Source organism: Eurosta solidaginis, chromosome 5 (assembly GCF_040869045.1).
Source record: "Eurosta solidaginis isolate ZX-2024a chromosome 5, ASM4086904v1, whole genome shotgun sequence".
Classification (NCBI taxonomy): Eukaryota; Metazoa; Arthropoda; class Insecta; order Diptera; family Tephritidae; genus Eurosta; species Eurosta solidaginis.
This window is the reverse complement of record NC_090323.1, coordinates 78,563,472-78,577,146: the sequence shown is the minus strand read 5'-3', so window position 1 is coordinate 78,577,146 and position 13,675 is coordinate 78,563,472.

The window sequence follows — 13,675 nt, the reverse complement described above, 5'->3', positions numbered from 1 at the left end:
AGAAAAAAACGCCGCTAGGTGGCGCAAGGATCTAGATATTCACAAAAATCGTATTTGTGGTCCGATTTCGCTCATATTTGGAACACATAATACATACAAGAATAGAAAGCGACCCATGAAAAAACCGCCGCTAGATGGCGCATGGATCGAGGTATTCACAAAAGTCGTATTTGTGGTCCGATTTGGCTCATATTTGGAACACATAATACATACATGAATATAAAGCGACCTATGAAAAAAAATCGCTGCTAGGTGGCACAAGGATCGAGATATTCACAAAAATCGTATATGTGGTCCGATTTCGTTCATATTCGGAACACATAATACATACAAGAATAGAAAGCTACCTATGAAAAAAATCGCCGCTAGGTGGCGCATGGATCGAGATATTCACAAAAGTCGTATTTGTCTGTCCGATTTGGCTCTTTGAACAAATATTATATACAGTCCGGTAGAAGCTTCTTCTTGTCTGCTCAAAATTTACTTCTCAATAGCAATGGCGGCTTCGCAGAATTGGTTCTAGATACAAACACACGTTACAGCACCAAATTTAGAGATTGCTTTTGCTGATATTGTTGTGAACTATGTTTCTTTATGAAAAATGTACACTTTGAATTTTTATACAGACCAAAAACACTTTTTCTTCTATTTGTTTGGAAATTTGCAACTTCTTCAATGCGGTACGTCTGCGGCGTTTCAAGCTGAAAACAAATGGCGGATTCGCAGAAATTTTTTTCACGTATTTCAGGGTACATAGCATGTAAGAAAAGGCAAGCATATATGGATCCGACATTGTGGGATATTTTGTTGCTGGTCGCCATGTTCGGTCACTAGATTTATGCTGGGAGTGACATCAAAATACTTTGGAGTACATAAGTTCAAATTTTGCCAGTGAAATTTTAGTATAAAAATTCTAGTCCCGTTGGAAGAGACGTCAAAATACTTTGGAGCACATAAGTTCAAATTTTGTTAGTGAAATTTCATTACAAAAATTCATTCAATGACGTCAGAATACTTTAGAGCACATAAATTCAAATTTTGCTAGTGAAATTTCATTATAATAAAATAAATAAAAAAACATTTTTAAGTAAAACGGTTTTATTGAAAGCAATACTTACATTAAGTAATAATAATACTAAAACATAGAAAATAAAATAATTAAAAAAAAATTTTTAAGTCAAACGGTTTTATTGAAAACAATACTTTTATTAAGTAGTAATAATCAGGGATGCAAACTAGAGGTTTACGCAGATCACTTTACCGGCGGCGGCAGCGGAGTGGCCGGCGCGCCGTCATACGCTGGCTTTCTTACTTCACAAAGCTTGATTTTTCTATTAAAAAAATTATATTTAGGAAAGGTTTTGCCTATATGTATTTAAGGAAATCAACGTTTTGGCCAATTCGGAAAGATCCGGGGTTTTTACCTCAAAGTCTCGCAGATCGTTCAAAAAGTTTCAGGAGTGGCTCCTTGCGCAGGGACTGGCTTTCGTTCCCTTACTCCAGGGAGGCTTCGAAGCTAACCCCGGTGTAAGGGAGCCTTACTGCTGGGTCTGCCGGAAAAAATTTACTTACTTAATTGGTGCTTAACCGGTTATGGCCGTCCAAAAAGGCGCGCCAGTCGCTCCTTCGCTCCGCCAACCGGCGCCAATTGGTCACACCAAGGGAGTTTAAATCGTTTTCCACCTGGTCCTTCCAACGGAGTGGGGGCCGCCCTCTACCTCTGCTTCCATAGGCGGGTTCCGATAGAAACACTTTCTTGGCCGGAGCATCATCTTTCATTCGCATAACATGGCCTAGCCAGCGCAGGCGCTGCGTTTTAATTCGCTGGACTATGTTGATGTCTGCGTATAGCTCGTACAGCTCATCATTAAATCTTCTTCGGTACTCGCCATCGCCAACGCGTAGAGGTCCATAAATCTTTCGAAGAACTTTTCTCTCGAACACTCCCAAAGCCGCTTCATCTGCTGTTGTCATGGTACATGCTTCTGCCCCATATAGCAGGACGGGTACGATAAGTGACTTGTAGAGTATGATTTTCGTTCGCCGAGAGAGGACTTTACTTTTCAATTGCCTACCTAGTCCAAAGTAGCATTTATTGGCAAGATTGATTCTTCGCTGGATTTCAGTGCTGATGTTGTTGCTAGTGTTGATGCTGGTTCCCAAATAAACGAAGTCTTTTACTATTTCGAAATTATGGCTGCCAACAGTAGCGTGGTTGCCAAGGCGCATATGCGCTGACTCTTTGCTCGATGACAGCAGGTACTTCGTTTTGTCCTCATTCACCATCAAACCCATCTTTACCGCTTCTTTTTCCAGCTTGGAGTAAGCAGAACTAACAGCGCGGGTGTTTAGGCCGATGATATCAATGTCATCAGCATATGCCAGTAATTGCACGCTTTTATAGTATATTGTTCCAGTGCGGTTAAGTTCTGCAGCTAGTATAATTTTCTCCAGCATCAAATTAAAGAAATCGCACGATAGGGGGTCACCCTGTCTGAAACCTCGTTTAGTTTCGAACGGCTCGGAGAGGTCCTTCCCAATTCTGACTGAGCTGATGGTGTTGCTCAACGTCATTTTGCACAGCCGTATAAGTTTTGCGGAGAAACCAAATTCAGACATAGCGGCATATAGGCAGCTCCTTTTCGTGCTGTCGAAGGCGGCTTTAAAGTCGACGAAGAGGTGATGTGTGTCGATTCTCTTTTCACGGGTTTTTTCCAAGATTTGGCGCATTGTGAAAATCTGGTCGATGGTAGATTTACCAGGTCTGAAGCCGCACTGATAAGGTCCAATCAGCCGGTTCACGGTGGGCTTCAATCTTTCGCACAATACACTTGAAAGGACCTTATATGCGATATTAAGAAGGCTGATTCCACGATAGTTGGTGCATTTTGCAGTATCCCCCTTCTTGTGGACTGGGCAAAGAACACTTAGATTCCAACCGTCGGGCATGCTTTCGTCCGCCCATATTTTGCTAAGAAGCTGCTGCATGTGCCTTACCAACTCCTCGCCGCCGAACTTGAATAGCTCCGCAGGCAATCCATCAGCGCCCACGGCCTTGTTGTTTTTCAATCTGGTTATTGCTATTCTAACTTCGTCATAATCGGGCGGGGGGACATATGTTCCATCATCATCGATTGCGGGATCGGGTTCTTCATCTCCGCGCGGTGAATTGCTGCCTCCATTTAGGAGAGCAGAGAAGTGTTCCCTCCATAATCTAAGCACTCTCTGGACATCAGTTACAAGGTCGCCGTTTTCATTCCTACAGGAGTTTGCCCCGGTCTTAAAACCTTCCGTCTGTCGCCGTATTTTTTGGTAGAATTTTCGGGCGTTATTCCTGGTGGCTAGCAGCTCAAGCTCCTCGCACTCACGCCTTTCTGCTTCTGCTTTTTTCTTCCTGAAAAGGCGTCTCGCTTCCCTTTTCAACTCACGATAGCGTTCACACACTCCTCTTGTCGCGCTCGCTTTTAACGTAGCCCTGTAGGCAGCGTCTTTTCTTTCGGTTGCAACGCGGCATTCTTCATCATACCAGTTGTTTTTTCGTGGCCGCCGGTAACCAATTTTTTCCTCGGCGGCAGTATGAAGTGCTTTGGAGGTATGCTCCCACTGCTCCTGTATTCCTTCAGGATGAGTTGTGCCCTCAGAGAGCAGGTGTGAGAGTCGAGTTGCGAAATCATTGGCAGTCTGTTGTGATTGAAGCTTTTCGACGTCTAGCTTTCCTTGTGTTTTTTGTTCCTTGTTTTTAGCCGCGTTGAGGCCGGTCCGTATTTTGGCTGCAACGAGATAATGGTCCGAATCGATGTTAGGTCCTCGGATCGTTCGCACATCTAAAACACTGGAGGCATGCCGTCCGTCTATCGCAACGTGATCGATCTGATTGCGAGTATTTCGATCAGGAGACAGCCATGTAGCTTGATGTATCTTTTTATGCATGAACCTCGTGCTTGATATGACCATGTTTCGAGCACCGGCAAAGTCAATCAGCCTCAGTCCGTTAGGAGAAGTTTCATTGTGTAGGCTGAACTTTCCGACTGTAGGGCCAAAAACACATTCTTTGCCCACCCTGGCGTTAAAGTCGCCAAGCAAGACTTTTATATCATGACGGGGGCAGCGTTCGTATGTGCGTTCTAATTTTCATAAAAAGTGTCTTTCACCTCATCGTCTTTCTCCTCTGTCGGCGCATGGGCGCAGATGAATGATATATTAAAAAATTTTGCTTTTATTCGAATAGCGGCGAGACGCTCGTCCACAGGCGTGAACGCCAGCACTTGGCGACAAAGTCTCTCTCCCACCACGAATCCGACGCCGAAACTGCGCTTATTCGCATGGCCACTCCAATATATGTCACAATTTTTGATCTTCTTTCTTCCTTGCTTCGTCCAACGCATTTCTTGGATGGCGGTGATGTCAGATTTTGCTTTGACGAGGACATCAACCAGCCGGGCATCTGCACTAATCCCATTCAGGGAGCGGACGTTCCAGGTGCATGCCCTCAATTCATTGTCCTTCAAACGTTTGCCATGGTCGTCATCAATAGAGAGTGTATTTATCCGAGGCTTGTTGTTATATTTCATTGGAGTATGGTTTTACGTGGCGGGTCCCAAGCCCAGCGCACAACCCGCTCAGCGGGGGTGAAAATATTACTTGGCACCTTTATATAGCGAGCCGCTTGCTCCAAGACAGACGCCCGCTTGCAGCCGCACCTAGAGGTGTACAGACGCTGCCGATGAAATCTCCCCCGGCTAGCCCTTAAACCGATTATGTCAGAGTGGCCTAGCCAGGTTGTCGCCTTCTCACATTAGCTCACCGCTAAACGGGTGTTTAGCGGCTACCCAGAGGATACTTGGCCGCAAGCGACCGGCAGTAGTGAGCTGCTTGAACCGCATGCAAAAGAATCGCTCTGGCCATTCTCAGGTGAATGGCGGTCAGAAGCTTTCCCCACTTTCGTGGACTTCTACACACGGCCCCACCCTCCGGAAAAATTTAAGTACTTAAAATGGTCACACTTTTGTCTGCATGTCTCGTGCAAAGCGTAGTTTCACCGAAGGAGATGTACTGGGCTAACTCCTAATACTCGTTGCCGAGACGATTTTTTTAATCTTTTGTGGGTCCGTGCTTGTCACGTACAAAGGCGGCTTACGGTTGCTATTAATGGTATTTTAATATTCATGCCTCTCTTGGTACGATTTAACGATTAGCACCAATAATGGCCTTTTGTTGATTGCGCTAAAGGGCGCCTCCAGTTTTTTCGGCTGTTATAAGAGCTATAATTTCCGATGTGCGAACAGTAACAATCCTGAAGACCAGTCGTTACCACGACTATCTATCTATCTACCACGACTACTGACCCTCACACCACATACCAGCACAGAAGCTGTAGGACTGCGACTTCGAACTCCGAAGAATTTCTAAAGGATTTTTTTTCGCGCTATGCTGTCGACCACTACCAGACACCATTAAAAGTTAGGGAGTAACTATTCGGCTAAGGATGCCGCCCTCGAAATCGTAGGCAGTCTAAGTATTAACTCATGGGTGAAAATAGTATAATCCTCGGCGCATCTACATAATTTTAATTTTACAAGGACCCTGGATAATTTTTTTTTAAATTTAGACAAAAATTTACGAACCGTTGTGTTCAAAACATTGATTTCAATAGTCTTCGTTAAACCAAACCGAATTTGGAATGTGGGTCGACCGATTTTAAGTTGAAAAATGTTAAGGTTACATGCTTAGCCCAAACTGTTGTTTTCCGGCGTTTTGATGCAAGAGCTCATTATGAATAACTGCGTAGCTTCACTTTTCAGACTAGATCAACTGCCCACTACGTTAGGATAGTAGCATACCCGTCATTTGTTCGATTGTCTTGGTAAAGTTTTTACTTCATTACTTTGAGGGTTCTTACGTATCACATATGTAGCAGGAGGCAAGACATTTTTATGGGAATTATTATAATGCATAATTCAACAGTTTAAAATGAAAAATAAAAATTTTTGCCGTACCTATATGAAGTAGGGTTCTGCAAAAATGGGAATTTTCATATTTTCGGCGATATCTCGGAAACTAGATCTGCCACAGAAAAATGGAAAGTCATATTCGGAATCAGGAGAAAATTTCACTTTAGGAAAGGCCTATTTTATTCATGGAGACTAAAGTTGATCAAAATTTGTTGAGTAGTGTTGTTGGGAGCTTTGTGTAAGCTTTGAAATGTATACATATATCGCACACTAACTACAAAAGAGTCACAACTTAAAATTTTTCAAAATCGGGTTTTTTCCTAAACCAATTCACAGTACACATCTCTAACTGCCCCACAAATTTCGTGGTCGTTATTTTCTTCTTTAACTGTAAAATTACCGTTATACCAGTTTTCGTGTTGATTGCATCGCTTGCGCTCTATCTACTAAAGAGTACTTATTTTTAGTTGTGTCAATCTGCTTAAGAACAAGTGAACAGTTTTTTTACGCATAAAGTATATTATTTTAAATTCTGACTATCTTGTTGCAAAAAACTTTTAACTTTGTTGTGTATTAATTAAAATTGTGTCTTTTTATACGTAAAGAGTGAGTAAAGTTGCTAGTATTATTGTGAAATGTGCCTTTTTTGATGAAATAATTGTGAATGTACGAGTAGTAAGTTTTCTTAGAAATAGTCATAATTCAAAATTGCTATATATTTTGTCCGTAAACAAATAATTACAACAACATTTCGTCAATACATTTTATAATGAAGGTATTCTTCTTCGTAAAACTGGATTTCAGTAAAACATTACAGACGTTTTCACATAAACCGTTTTTCTTCTCTCCTGAAGATTTACATTTTTTCAAGTTGTGACTCTTTTGTAGTTAGTGTGCGATTATAGCTTTTGTTATAGTTAGAACGATATTTTAAATTGGAATTATTAAAAACGAATAAATAAACATAATTTGGAAACAATACCGTTTTAAATGCAGACCATATTATTATAACCGTATATCAACATTTATAAGCTTAATGCCTAAGAACAGCAAAGAACCCATTTACATTTTCATGAATATCTTTTAGTTTTTGTAGTACTCTCGCATCTAAAATTTAGTAGTTTTATATGTACATTGAAAGCAGATAATTGAATAGGATTTCTTCTCTTAAAAATACGACTACTTTCTTATGTGCAGAATATATGCGTTGTAAATACTCCCTACAGTCATGCATTCTACCATTTTCGTTCCTTACATTTTATATTAATCAACAAACCGTTTTAATAAGTTTTATAAATAAACTAGCAGACCCGGCAGACGTTGTTCTGCCCCCAAATTTGGTCTATCTGCATACATTTTAATAAGCTTTTTCCGTCTAACTCTGCCCTACCCCTCTACACTTTTTCCTAATCTTTTTATTCACTCATCCCTCCGTCTTTTTCGCTTCATCTATCTCCATCTTCGTCTCATTCTATCTCTTTCTCAGTCTGCTTCTCTCTTTTCTCTTCTCTCAATTTTTTCTCATTCTTCTTCATCTCTTATTGCCAGTCACAGAGGGAGGTATTTATTTTGTTCCAGTCCTAGTCCTAATCCCAGTCCCAGTCCGTCTCTGGTATACTTCCCGGAAAAAAGCATCGTAAATACTAATATAGGCAAATTTATATACGAAATTTCAGGAAAATCGAATAGGACTTATGTAAATAGGTATGTGGGTATTATTAATTCTTGTCTTTATTTCGGCTTCGCATGCATATCTATCATTTTTGCCAGGTTGATGCAACTAAATCGAATATCACAATGAACTTTAGAGCTCTCAGCAACAGCTTTCATTTGATATCCATAATACACACACACTCTAGGGGTATCCGGGTCCATGTTTTGGCCTATATCCCCAGACCCTAGTCACTCAGCGGTGTAAAACTTACTCTGTACTAAAGCATACATCAACAGCTTCAATTTGATACCCATAATTTAAAAACACATTCTATTTGTATCCGGGTCCACGTTTTGGCCTACATCTCGAGACCCTAGTCACCCAGTGGCATAAAACTTACTCTGTACTAAAGCACACATCAACAGCTTCAATTTGATACCCATAATGTAAAAACACATCCTAGGATACCCTGCTCCACGTTTTGGCCTATATCTCGAGACCCTAGTCACCAATAGGTATGAAAACTACACTGTACTAAAGCACTCATCAACAGCTTCAATTTGATACCCACAATGTAAAAACATTGTCTAGGCGTTCACGGGCCCACGTTTGGTCTATATCTCCAGACCCTAGTCACCCAGTGGTATGAAAATTATCCTCTACTAAATCACTCATCAACAGCTTTCATTTGTTATCCATATTATATAAACACATTCTAGGGGTACCCGGGTCCACGTTTTGGCCTATATCTCGAGACCCTAGACACCCAGGGGTATGAAAATTATCCTGTACTATAGCACTCATCAACATTTTTCATTTGATATCCATATTATATAAACACAATTTAGGGTTACCCTGGTCCACGTTTTTGGCTATATCTCGAGACCCTAGCCTCCCAGTTGTATGAAAATTATCCTGTACTATAGCACTCATCAACAGCTTTCATTTGTTATCCATATTATATAAACACATTCTAGGGGTACCCGAGTCCACGTTTTGGCCTATATCTCGAGACCCTAGACACCCAGGGGTATGAAAATTATCCTGTACTATAGCACTCATCAACAGCTTTCATTTGATATCCATATTGTATAAACACATTCTAGGGGTACCCGGGTCCACGTTTTGGGCTATATCTCGAGACCCTAGCCTCCCAGCTGTATGAAAATTATCCTGTACTATAGCACTCATCAACATTTTTCATTTGATATCCATATTATATAAACACAATTTAGGGTTACCCTGGTCCACGTTTTTGGCTATATCTCGAGACCCTAGCCTCCCAGTTGTATGAAAATTATCCTGTACTATAGCACTCATCAACAGCTTTCATTTGATATCCATATTGTATAAACACATTCTAGGGGTACCCGGGTCCACGTTTTGATCTCAAGACTCTAGGCACGTAGCGAAAAAAGGTAGACGTTGGCCGATTTTCAGACCTGCCCAATATGCTCACAAAATTTCATGAGAATCGGTTCAGCCGTTTCGGAGGAGTTAAGCCTCTAACACCGTGACACAAGAATTTTATTCATTAGATACCTACATGGATTTGATCTAAATAAGTGTATTTTATTTGTATGCTTAGTAGGTACATATCGATGGTTGGTTGCACACAGATCCCAAGTGACGAATTTCAAATTTTGTATACTATCAACACTTATATGCAGACACAGTTAAGTCAATATATTTGTTAAAAATTTTGCTGTATCATGCTTGAAGAAAATATCAGCCTCGATTGGTATTAGAGATGGTGACATATATTTTATGATTTCAATAAAATACCGGGTTTTATAATTATTGAAATTTATATGTAGCTGCAACTAACGACGAATTTCAAATTTTGTATACTATCAACACTTAGTACTAAACTTTTGAACCACTTGAATCGAACCGGTTCGGCGGTTCAAAGGTAGCCGCGAACCGGTTCACAAACCGGTTCTAGTTTTGCTTGAGTGGTTCGAACCACTGAACCGACCCGCCTCGATTTTCGAGGCGGTTTTCAGCCCTGGTAATAATACTAAAAGATAGAAAATAAAATAATTAAAAAAAATTCTTAAGTTAAACGGTTTTATTGAAAACAATACTTACATTAAGTAGTAATAATACTAAAAGATAGAAAATAATTAGGTAGGTCCTAGGTACTAGGCATCACACTCCTCATCAATCTAGGGCGTTGATCAGACAATTAAATGAAAGCGTTGGGCGCGAGAAATTTCTGAAAATGTGAGGCGTAGCATAACCTGATTAAGGTTCAGTTGGTCTTACTTATGACTATCAATAGAAATTTGACGCGTCCAACGCTTTTATTTAATTGTCTGGTCAACGCCCTAGATTGATGAGGAGTGTGATGCCTAGTACCTAGACCTACCTAATTATTTTCTATCTTTTAGTATAATTACTACTTAATGTAAGTATTGTTTTTAATAAAACCGTTTAACTTAAACATTTTTTTTAATTATTTTATTAGTACTAACAATGGAAATTCCAAACACATTTTTTTGTCTATTATACATAATTTTTTCCACATGGGTGGATATTTTCCAAGAATATATATTTATATATTGTAAAAGCGATCAACTGCTAATACGCGTCCTAAAAGACTCGGCTTGACCTCAATATTAGTAAACCGAGGGCGGTAATCAAAATTTTGAGTCGTTCAAAAGATATAAACGAAAAACAAAAATGGTTCTTTATGCTAAAGCTCTCTGAAAGTGTGAGACGAAGAACACTCACACAGTGGCGATGATATGTAACCAATATTACTAAAATAAAGATAACAATATGATTAACTTTGATTACAAAACAATTAGTGCATAGCCATAACTTATTCCGAAATAGCGGATATATTAATTTTGGATATAGCAAAGTTGGCTAGACTTAAGGAACCAAAGCGGATGGTTGCTAAATTAAAGCTTTCGGACGCCAACCTATGAATCGAACATTTTTTACATATTGTCTGAACAATTAGACAAATCGCCGGTTGCGATCCCACATTATTTTATATAATGAATGTAGCAAAATATGCACATATGTATGTACATATATACTTACCTAAGAATATGTTTAAATCAACACTCATATATATAAGATAGGATAGTGCTAATTGTATCTTGAATTAGGCTTTAAGCCGTACCAAATAAATAAATAAATAAAATATAATATTCGCCTTATATGTTGCAAGTATATACATTAGACTGGGTCGGTTTATTATTTATTTTATTATTTATTAACCGATATCGCGCCATCAATTTTTCGATAGGATTTGGGCTCAGGAAAAAAAGTTCCACTACGCATACCCAAAAAAATAATTTTCGAGCCTGCGAAAATTTCATTTTTTGACTTTTTTTCGACTTTGATTTTAAAGGTTTTTTCATGACCTATTAAACAAATTTTCATTTGATTGTAAAATTTTCATGTACACTCTGTCCGACCCAAAAATGTCCGCTAAAAATGTTGTCGATAACAGTTTTTTGAAAAACAAATTTTACAATCAAATGAAAATTTTTTTAGTAGGTCATGAAAAAAAACATAAAAATCAAAGTCGAAAAAAGTCAAAAAATGAAATTATACATACGAACATTTTTTTAGTAGGTCATGAAAAGAATCTTAAAAATCAAAGTCGAACAAAAGTCAAAATTATTAAATTTCGCAGGCTCGAAAATTATTTTTTTGGGTATGCGTAGTGGAACTTTTTTTCCTGAGCCCAAATCCTGTCGATAGCGCGATATCGGTTAACTTTCGTCCATACAAATCGAACCAGTCCATTGGGTATACATATTTTACTTATAGCAGGAAATATTTCTAGAAAAAATGGATGAGATTGGTTAAGGACCACGCCCACATTTATATAAAAGACTTATAAAAGGGTCGTAGACGAATCTCAAGCTATGCTTTTGCGAAAAAGAGTTTTTAATATTAATGGTACACATTTTACTTTCTAAATGGAATTTTAATAAAAAGTAAGAGCACTGCCCTTTTTTGACTAAGCAATTCGCTTTGTTTCTATAGCAGGAAATACTTCTAGTATAAAGGGACGGGATCGACTAATGGCCACGCCCACTTTTATATAAAAGATGTTCAAAAGGGTCGAAGACTAGAATAAAAAGCTATATCTAAGCGAAAAATAGTTTTAATATGAATTTGGAGCTTTTAGGCCGATTTAATTAAATAAAACAAGTTTATTTTTTTATTTCCGACGCATTTCGACACATTTTCGTGTCTTCCTTAGGGAATATTGTTTAAACCAGTGGTTTTTGTCACATTTCTTTAAAAATTCATATTAAATAGCTAAGCAAATATTTGGCCCAACTCAATCATGAAAAATAGTTTTGTTTCAATGATATTCCACCTACCAAGTTTTAATGTAAGAGAAAATTGTGAGAAATTTTTTTTAAATGGGAGGTACCACGCTCCTATTTCGATCAAGCGTTTTACAGCATTTCTAGAGGCTCAAGAAAAATAAATCCCTCGTAACCAAATTAAATACACATGTTAGGCTTATAACAAGAAATATATCTCGTAAAAATGGTCTAATTCAAATTTCAACATTCTAGGTGTTTTTTTGTAAATGTTATATATATAAAAAGTGGGCGTGGTTATCATACGAATCCGCTCATTTTATGAAGCGATGGGATATCTCAATAAGATATCTCAATATTTACTCAAATTATCGTGATCACAGACAGACTTACGGACGGACATGTCTAAATCAATTCCTTCTTTGTCTGTATTTATCTCGATTCGTTTATGTAGTTACGATCGACCGCTATGTTACCAAACATCATAATATTGAAACATATCGAAAACTTCAAGTTTAAGGTAAGTTTCCTAAAAATGCAGATGCGTGAATAAATACGTAAAATAAACAGCAACGTAATTCCAAATTTGGTTACACCTGAACTTAAAACCCCTTACTTTTTTGGGAATAGTTTGTGTTTAAAATATGCCTCAGTGGGATTAGAAAAGTAATTTATCTGAAATGAACTGTACAGTTGAAACTCACCTAAACTTAGACACCCTTTCTTGTTTAAATACAAAAAGGAATAATTATTCCGGAATTAATAAACGGATTAAAGACTGCATGGATTGAATTCCGAGGAGATTGCATTCCTTAATATATATATATATAGGTATATACATACATAAAAGCCCGACGAGAGGAGGGTGGGAATGGGGGATCCCCCCGCGCACGGGGTTTCTGAGGGGGCCCGCGATTTAGAGGTACTAAGAAATTTTTTTAATTCAGGAGAGTCTTTAGTTGTTCATGTGCAATTTTTAAGCCAATTTTCAAAGGCAGCGAATATCTGCATTTCGTTTTAATATTATAGTGAATTGTTAAAAATAATTTCAAAATTCCTTCTCTTTAAAATTTAAGAATAAAAAATAATAAAAATTAAATAAATCATAAAATTAAAAGTTGCTTGAAATAAATTTTCATACATTTAAAGCAATACGGGCAATCCCCGATTAATTCATATAAAGAGTTAACATTTGTTTAATTCGTTGTAGTTCTATAAATAGAACAAAAACAGCAATAATAAGTTTCTATGAAACCGCCTTACAAACATGCATAACTTCAACACATAACTACATACGAAGTATGTGATGTGTAGAAGATAATATATGCGAAAGAAGTCAATTGGGAAAAACTTTACAACAACTAAGGCATGACGTAGCTGAATGCGTTTGTAATCATTTCAACTATCATAGGAGTGCGGGTTCGACTCCCACTCCCGTGAGAAAAGGCTTTGAAGAGATTTACAAGGTATAATTGAAACAGCTGTCGCCTTGTCCGTCCTGATGTCACGTTGTTTAAATTTTTCCCAAATTATTAATAAAAGAATAAATATTTCATTTGGCAGCTGGCTCAAAACCAGTCAGGTTCCGCATCTGATTCGACTATTGATAATGATTTTTTGCCTGGGCCTTCGAACAGTGAGGAGAAAATAAAAACATCAAACAAAAATGTATGTTTACATGAATCCGAAGTCGTAAAGTTTCGTGGTGACACTGATAAAGGTTCATCTTCAAAAAGTCTTCCAACAATACCACCAACTCTGTATCAAAG